A 9,291-nucleotide genomic window follows, 5' to 3' on the forward strand; every position below is an offset into this window, starting at 1 on the left:
CTTTACCTTGGGGATGGTTTTGTTCACCACCTCCTGTACAATGTTATGGACCTCTGTCCACAGTTCTTCAGGTACTCTGTCCATCATATCTAATCCTTTGAATCTGTTTGTTACTTGTACTGAATAATCATAAGGGATTTTATTTAGGTCATACCTGAATGGCCCAGTGGTTTTTCTTACTTTCTTCTATGTAAGCCTGAATTTTGCAATAGGGAGCTCATGATCTGAATGGCAGTCAGCACCCAGTCTTGTCTTTGCTGTCTATATATAGCTTCTCCATCTTCAGCTGCAAATAATATAATCAATCTGATTTCGATACTGACCATCTGATGATGTTCATGTGCAGAGTTATCTCTTGTGTTGTTGAAAGAGGGTGTTTGCTCTGACCAGTGTATTCTCTTGGTGAAACTCCGTTAGCCTTTGCAAGCAAGCCTTGAAGCAATTCATTGTGTACTGTAAGACCAAACTTGCCTGTTACTCCAGGTATCTCTTGACTTTCTACTTTTGCTTTCTAGTCCCTATGATGAAAGGACTTTTTTTTTTTTTTGGTGTTAGTTCTAGGAGGTCTTATAGGTCTTCATAGAACCATCCCACTTCAGCTTCTTTGGCATTAATTGCTGGGGCATAGATTTGGATTACTGTGATGTTAAATGGTTTGCCTTGGAAATGAACCAAGGTCATTCTGTCATTTTTGAGATTGCACCCAAGTACTGCATTTCAGACTCTTTTGTTCACTATGAGGGCTATTCCATTTCTTGTAAGGGATTGTTGCCCACAGTATGATATATAATGGTCATCTAAATTTAATTTGCCCATTCCTGTCCATTTTATTTCAAGAATTCCTAAAATGTCAATGTTTAATCTTGCTCTCTCCTGTTTGACAACTTCCATGTTATTACCTTGATTCATGGTCCTAATATTCAAGGTTCCTATGCAATATTGTTCTTCACAGCATTGGACTTTGCTTTCACCACCAGACACATCCACAACTGGTGGTGTTTCTGCTTTGGCTCCACCTCTTTATTCTTTCTGGAGCTGTTTTTTCAGATCCTCCCCAGTAGTGTATTGGACACCTATAGTCCTAGGGATTCATCTTTCAGTGTCATATCTTTTTGCCTTTTCATACTGTTCATGGGGGAGCAGAGACATTACTTTGCCAACAAAGGTCCGTCTAGTCAAGGCTATGGTTTTTCCAGTAGTCATGTATGGATGTGAGAGTTGGACTGTGAAGAAAGCTGAGCACTGGAGAATTGATGCTTTTGAACTGTGGTTTTGGAGAAGACTCTGGAGAGTCCCTTGGACTGCAAGGAGATCCAACCAGTCCATTCTAAAGGAGATCATTCCTGGATGTTCTTTTAAAGGACTGATGCTAAAGCTAAAACTCCAGTACTTTGGCCACCTCATGTGAAGAGTTGACTCATTGGAAAAGACTCTGATGCTGGGAGGGATTGGGGGCAGGAGGAGAAGGGGACGACAGAGGATGAGATGGCTGGATGGCATCACCAACTTGATGGACATGAGTTTGAGTAAACTCCGGGAGTTGGTGATGGACAGGGAGGCCTGGCATGCTGCGATTCATGGGGTCACAAAGAGTTGGACACGACTGAGCAACTGAACTGAACTGAACTGATGGAGTTCTCAAGGCAATAATGCTAAAGCGGTTTGCCATTCCCTTCTCCAATGAACCATATTTTGTCAGAATTCTCCACCATGACTCATCTGTTTTGGGTAGCCCTACATGGCATGGGTCATAGTTTCATTGAGTTATAGAAGACTGTGATCATTGTGATCATTTTGGTTAGTTTTCTGTGATTGTGGTTTTCATTCTGTCTGCCCTCTGATGGATAGGACTAAGAGGCTTGTGCAAGCTTTCTAATGAGAAAGACTTCTGTGGGGAAAGCTGGGTCTTTCTCTGGTGGGCAGGGCCAAGTTTAATAAATCTGTAATCCAATTTTCTGCTATTGGAAAGGGCTATGCTCACTCCCTGTAGTTTGTTCCGAGACAGCCCAGTCCTAGAATCTGTAGTCTCTATGGTAAGTCTATCGTCTCTATGATAGGCCTAATGACAACTTCCTCCAAGACAACCTATGCCAACACACTGCACATCCCAGGACCACTTCTGCCAGTGACCCTGACCCTTCTTTTCCTATGTAAAAGTTCTTTCCACTACATTTTAGGAAATCACAAGGATCAACCTCAATTTCCATGTCCATTTGTTGAGAATGCCCTATGGAGTTTTATACATACCTTAGTTGAGTATATTCATACATAGAAATCTCCATATGACATTCTCAACCAACAGTAGAAATGTTTCACCCTGGCTTAGTAACAGTAGTGAGCCATTATTATTGATGTTGATTAGTCTCTAAGTCTGTGTCCAACTGTTTTGTGACCCCATGGACTGTAGCCCAGACTGCCAGTTTCTTCTGTCCATGGGATCTCCCAGACAAGAATACTGGAATGGGTTGCCATTTCCAGGCTATCTTTCTTACCAGGGATCAAACCCATGTCTCCTGCATTGGCAGGCCAATTCTTTACCACTGAGCCACCTGGAAAGCCCCAGGAAACCATTACACCTAAATCTAAAGGAGAACGAGAGAGAGTGGTCATCAAATGGGGAAGATTAGCTGGTTAGAACAGCGTGACAGGAGGGTAGCCTGTGGAAGAGAGTGCAGCCAATCCATAATGATGTCGAAAGGGGAAAAACACCAAGAGAATGAGTACCCTAACTCCTTTCACCTTTTGTTCTTAATATCTTGTAGGTTCTTCCCATTGGCTAACCTGTCAGAAGTCAGAGGTCAAGGGAGCCTGTCAAGTCCATAGAGATCTAAACTGGGAGCAAAATAGAATAAGATGTAAAAGGATGGAAATATATCTAGATGGAAAAAAAGAAGATATCCAGTACATTTACATCAATAAAATGTGCACAGTGTCATTATAATGTGCCATATTTGGACAGAAAAAGTACTTTTGGAAATGTCCTATGTATCATCATCAACCCCTGGTGGTGTTTTATGCTGGCTGTAGCTTAATTACCTGGTAATTGAGGATATGTGTGAGAGTACTATTCTTTTTTAGATATTCAGAAACTACTTACAGGGCAATGAGCAAGTAGTACTTAGACAACAAAGTAAAAGATAAAGGGTGTGTTATTTTAAGCCCAGAGGCTTAATTCTGTGGGGAAACTGACAAATGCCTAAAACATAGGCATTAAAATCTCTGCAAGGATGAGGGAGACAGGATACTTAGCTCCCTGACAGACACTGGTGTATGATCTACTGGTGAAGACAAAGGAGTCTTCCTAAGATGTAGGGAAAACAAACAAACAAACAAACAAACAAAACCTCTCCAGCAATCAAGATAAAGACCCTGGCCATTGGAAGTTGGCCAGATCACATGAAGTTTGAAGAATGGGGGTAGGACATTCTGGTGTTTGCTGATCTGGCTGACATGCCACAAGTACACAATCACCAGTTACAGAGTTGAACATGTATGTATTGCTTGAGATTTAAAATTAGCTTTAGAGAATATGGGTATTAAATAAATTCTTAAAAGTCCTATCTAATTGTAGTGACAGAAAACATCATAATGTCTATTATTATTTCAGGCAATTAGAAAAAAAATGTTTTGCAATTATTTGATTCATGTTTCTTTTTAATGTTTTGGACAGTTTCTAATTTTAAAATAAACACATTCAGATGCATCATTTTCTATATTTTGAAACATTGGACTTAAACAATCTGTTTACCAATGTGCCTGGAAGAAACTGGTGTTATGAAAACCTCAGAACAAAAGTTTCCTTCAAATCTCCATGCATCAATCTGAATTGATGGAAACGCCTTTGATTAGGAATTGTTGGCTCTGTTGTGTTTTCATGTGTTTGTTGTAAATGTAGGCACATGAATGCCTATTCCCATAAAATTGTACACTTGATTATCACACTGTGCTAAGGCTTCTCCATGCTCAGCACAAACTCAGATAGGGCTCATGGGCACCCTTGCTCCTTATACCCTCACCTCCATGTGGATAAATGTATGACATGTTTCATCATGTCATCATAAGAGAAGAGTTTGTTTAATTCTTCCTTTGCATGCTTAAATGTTTGTGTTTAGACTCTTAAATTATTGTAGTAAGTTTGATTGCTTTTTTTTTTGTAATACTGTGTTTTAAAAAGGCACAAATGAGTTGAAAATCATACTGTTAGTCAAACACTCGATAAATATGTATGGAGTGCAAATTATATAGAAGCAATTGGTCTAGTGCTTGGGATACCTTGATAAACAAAAAGGGTGAAGATCTCTGACCTGCTGCTTACATTTAGGCAGTGAGAATAAACCAACAAATCATAAATACATATAATATGTCAGAAAGTGCTATAGAAAAATGAGAAAGGAGAGCAAAGTAAGCAAGGTTGAAAATGTTGGCATCAGAGAATAGAGTAGTATTAAGAGATCAAAGTAGGCCTTATAGAAAAGAGAAAAATTGTGCAAAGACATTAAGAAAGTAAGGAAGTTAGGCTTGTGGTCATATGAGGCAAAATCATTTTAGACAGAGGTAGTAAATAGTGCAAAGATTGAAGACAGGCATAAATTTAAAAAAATATATAAATTCTCTAGTTGAAAGGATCATTCCAGTTCTCTTTAAGAAGAGACTATGGGAGTCAAAGGCAGAAGCACGTGAGCTAGTTAAAAAGTGATTGAAATAATCTAAAAAGATGCTGAGAACTTCAATTAATTTAAAATAAATGTTGATTTCTAGGGGGAAAAAATAAGGACAATTTTTCCATGAGTCAGTTCAGTTAACTAGTCCTAATATAAACTTGGCATAATAGCATCAGCTAATGTTGATCTCATTCATTGACTGGGGTTTATAAAATGGAATCAAAGCTCTGAATGCCTCATCCAGCACCCAAGATAGAAAAGTGTGATGGTGGCTGTTTTTCATCAGGGTATGGTAGTAAGAATTACCTAATTAGTAACTTAGAGTGGATTTTGCAAATTAATGAACTTCATTTTGAAACAAAGTAATTAAGTATACAATATGGGTCTATTCTTATCTCTGAAACTGAGAAACAAACTCTGCAATCATGCATAGAAATCTTTCCAGCACTTTTCTGAGAAATTTGGCTTTTTTTTTCTTTTTGAGTTTTCTTTTTGACACTGCTTTGATGAAGGGTTGTCCAACTTGCTAGTGTGTATTGAGGGAAGGAAAGACAGACTCTCAATTACTAAGAAGTACATTTTGGCTTCATAAGAATTCTTCCTCAGTGGGAAGGTACTTTGTATCTTCAACAGAATATACATTTTGTTTATCAGCTTCCATGGGCTATTTATATTAAAAAATTACTAAGTATTCACAAAGAAATTGTCAGTTCTTAAAAGAAAAAATATTGAATATGTCCTGCTCTGTGACCCAAATTCAATTAACTTCTAAAAGTAAAGACAAAAAATTCATCTAAATGAAAAGCCTCCCAAATAATTCTTAAATCAAATCTTAAATCATCTCAGTGATTTCAGAATATTTAGAAAATTATATCAATGCTTAAAATCATTATAAAAGCTTAAACACTGTGGCTAAGTGTACATAGAGAAAAATTTATAAGGATAAGAGTTTTCCTACTAAAAGATAATGAATATAAATGAATTATAAGATTATTCAAGAGATCATATTAAAAGGAAAAACAAAACCTGTATAAAACAGGAGGAAGAAAAGAAAACAGAAAGAGAAATTAGTCCTACAAATAAATTAATTAAAAATATAAAGCTAAGTCCTAAAATAAAATTTTAACAGACAAATGAAGCGCATATGCCACTAATTATTCTAACTAAAAAATTGCATGTGGATGGAATAAAATTACACAAAATTAGAAAATCATTAGTGAGAAAACAATTATAATAGCAACTATTGATAAATTAGAATAAATATAGAGATGTGTTTTATAATTAGGCTAACATTTTTCAAAATCTGAATTACATGGAATACTTTCTAGAAATATAGAGAAAACTTTTTGATAAAAATCCTGAAATAGCCAATAATTATGAAAGTAACAAAGTTGCCAAATAACTAATTTCCTCCTCCACAAAGGATAGGCCAACATAATTTCATGTGGAAAGTAGTTCATATTCCATTTCGAATAAACACAGATATACAGAAAGAAAAATTTTCTCAATTTCTTTTACACCAGCTAGCATAACACTTAAGTCTAAGCCTAGCATAATAATAAACCAACATTAATATCATCTGTACCTATAGTTAGATAATCCATTAACATAAAATGGTTAGGATTAAACCGAACTGATGAGCCCACCACAATACTTCACTGAAAACTCAACATTTTACTGAGGGAAATAAAATAGGAATTGTGCAAATGAAGAGATAAATAGTACATTCCTGTGGGAGTGCCCACTATAAAAATGGTGTTGGGTTTTCTTATATTTTACTATAAAAACAACTGGGGACTTTACCCCAAATAATTATGAAATATTTATAAGTACAAATGCATGAGAACTGTTAGAAAATATTTGAAATAAAAAAATTATAAAGAGTAAATGCTAGCTTTCCAAGGTATCAAAATATGATTTGAAGCCACAATAAATGTATAGGAAGGAATACTGTTGGTGCTAAAGTAAACAGGTGGATCAGTGATTCAGAAGTGAAAATAAAAATACAAAAAAACAGATTTTTATTTATGTAAACTTTGCTGCATAAAGTAAATGGAATTTAAAATTAGGGGTTAAAAAAGGAGTTATTCAATAAATAGTGACAAGATTTTTGGCTTGGTATTTTTGGGGAGAAAGCACAATTGATCCTGATTATTTATATTACCTTTGAATATGTTTGAATTTAATATAGATTTAAACATCAAGTAAAACTATACATATATTAAATATTTAAATGAATAACTAAAATCATAGATTCTAATCCATAAAGGGGAAGATTAATAGACTTTCATTATTAAAAACTTTTTACATGGGGAATATATATAATGTACAAGGTAAAAATAAGACATACCACAATCTTGTAAAAAAATTTGCTATATGTTTCATAATCAGGTAATTCATATTTTATTTAAATATTTGCAATACTTTCTCTCCTATGTCTCCCACATACTTGGAGAAAAATTCCCTAAGCAGTACACTGTGGAGTCTTGATGTCTCATGTTGAATTTATAGATGGCCTGAGATCAATCAATTTGAACACCGAGCAGGGTATGGAGTACCTGACTGCAATCGGCCTCGTGTTTTACCCCACTGTGCCGTGAGTAGTGTGATCTCTTTGTGAGGCATGATGTGAAAAAGATTACAGAAAACTGAAAACTTTAGGATTGGATAAAAGTCTTTAAACACAGCCTGTGATGTGTAGATTTAAGAAACCCATGATCTCAAACTGAAGAAGATACAAACAGAAAGATGTCTCATGTCTATGAATTGGGAGAATTAATATTGTTAACATCTTCATAGTAGCTAAAATGACCTAAAAATCAATGCAATTTCTATCAAGATTCCAATAGTGGAGGTTCAGATCAAGATGAATTGGTGTAGAAAGATCCTGAACCCAACTCCTCCCATGGACATTTTAAGCTACATCTACATACAAAGTAATTTCTTCTGAAGAAAAACTGAGTGTTGATTGAACATCTTCTATGCAACGAACCATGGAGGGATTACATAGAGATAAAGATGGATAGTGATGGAGACACAAACTTGATGGTAACCCCATGCCTGTCACAGCAACCTGCAGTATAAAGTGGTATCACTGAGAGACTTTCACACAGACTCATCTGCCTTGAGGTACAGCAAAAACTCAGCAGTTTACAGAGCACCTAGTCTACATGTTAAGGAAATTCATTTACTAAACCTAGAGCATCTGCCAAGCAGATTTGAGAAATATCTGGAACTCTCCCTGGGGTTGGGGCAGTGCAGAAAAGTATTTTTTATGCATTCTTTCACCTTGAAAGCAGAGTCAGGAATACCATCCAGGCACTCTACCAGCCTGACAGGCTGCCCCAGAACACCCCAGGCTCATATTATACACTAACTATAGCAGTCCTGGTGTGGCATGCCCTGGGATCCCCTAGCACACACCAACTCCAGTTCCAGCTGGCCTGTCAAAGCTGCCTAACACCCACAGTCTACACAGGCGATGCTCCTACACAAAGCCACAGCTTCAAGACCTGGGGCAGTGGCTGTTTTGCCTAGTCTGTACAAACATGGAAATTAAAACAAAATGAAGAAACAGAAAAATATGTTCCAAATGAAAAAACACAATGAAACCTCCAGGTGGAGGGTGGGGAGGAAAACAATGAAAAAGAGATAAGTAATTTACTTCATAGAGAGTTCAAAGTAATGGTCATAAGGATGCTGATCAAATTTGGAAAAAGAATGAAAAAACAGAACATCAACAAAGAGAAAATATAAGAAAGAATCTGTGAAACTGGACCTTATCCCACTCCATAAATAAGTATCAATTCAAAATGGATTAAAGATATAAATGTAGACCTGAAACTGTAAACTTCCTAGAAGAAAATGTAGGAAAAAATCTCTTGATATTGGTTAATAATACTTGTATATAATGTCAAATGTATAGGCAAGAAAAACAAAAATAGACAAGTGGGGATTCATCAAACTAAAAATATTTGCACAGTAAAAGGAAGAATCAACAGAGTGATGAGGCAACCTATGCAATGGGAGAAATTAACTGTAAATCATGCATCTAAAAAGAGGTTAGCATCCAAAATTAATAAATTCAAACAACTTAAGAACAAAAAAAATAGGTAACCTTCTAAAAATGGGCAATGTCCCTCAATGGATGTTTTTCAAAAGAAAACATACCACTTTTCAATATCATTAATCATCAGGTCAATGTACATCAAGGAGCTTCCCTCATGGTTCAGATGGTAAAGAATCTGCTGGCAATGCAGGAGACCCAGGTTAGATCCCTGGGTCAGGAAGATCCCCTGGAGAAGAGAATGGTTACCCACTCTAGTGATCTTGCCTGGAGAATTGCACGGACAGAGGAGCCTGGTGGGTCATACAGTTCATGGGGTTGCAAAGAGTCAGACATGATTGAGCAACTAAACGCATATAAAACCACAAAGATATATCATTACACATATGTTAGAATATTTTATTGAAAATACAACAGGTAACAAATGTTGGCAGAGATGTGGAGAAAAAGAACCTTTGTGCACTGTTAGTGGGAATGAAAATTAGTATAGCTATTATGAAAATCAATATTGGAGGTTTCTCAAAAAAAAAAATCTTGATATATCCAAAACACTCCAAAATCAGT

The sequence above is a fragment of the Bubalus bubalis genome, chromosome 12 (assembly GCF_019923935.1).
Source record: "Bubalus bubalis isolate 160015118507 breed Murrah chromosome 12, NDDB_SH_1, whole genome shotgun sequence".
Classification (NCBI taxonomy): domain Eukaryota; kingdom Metazoa; phylum Chordata; class Mammalia; order Artiodactyla; family Bovidae; genus Bubalus; species Bubalus bubalis.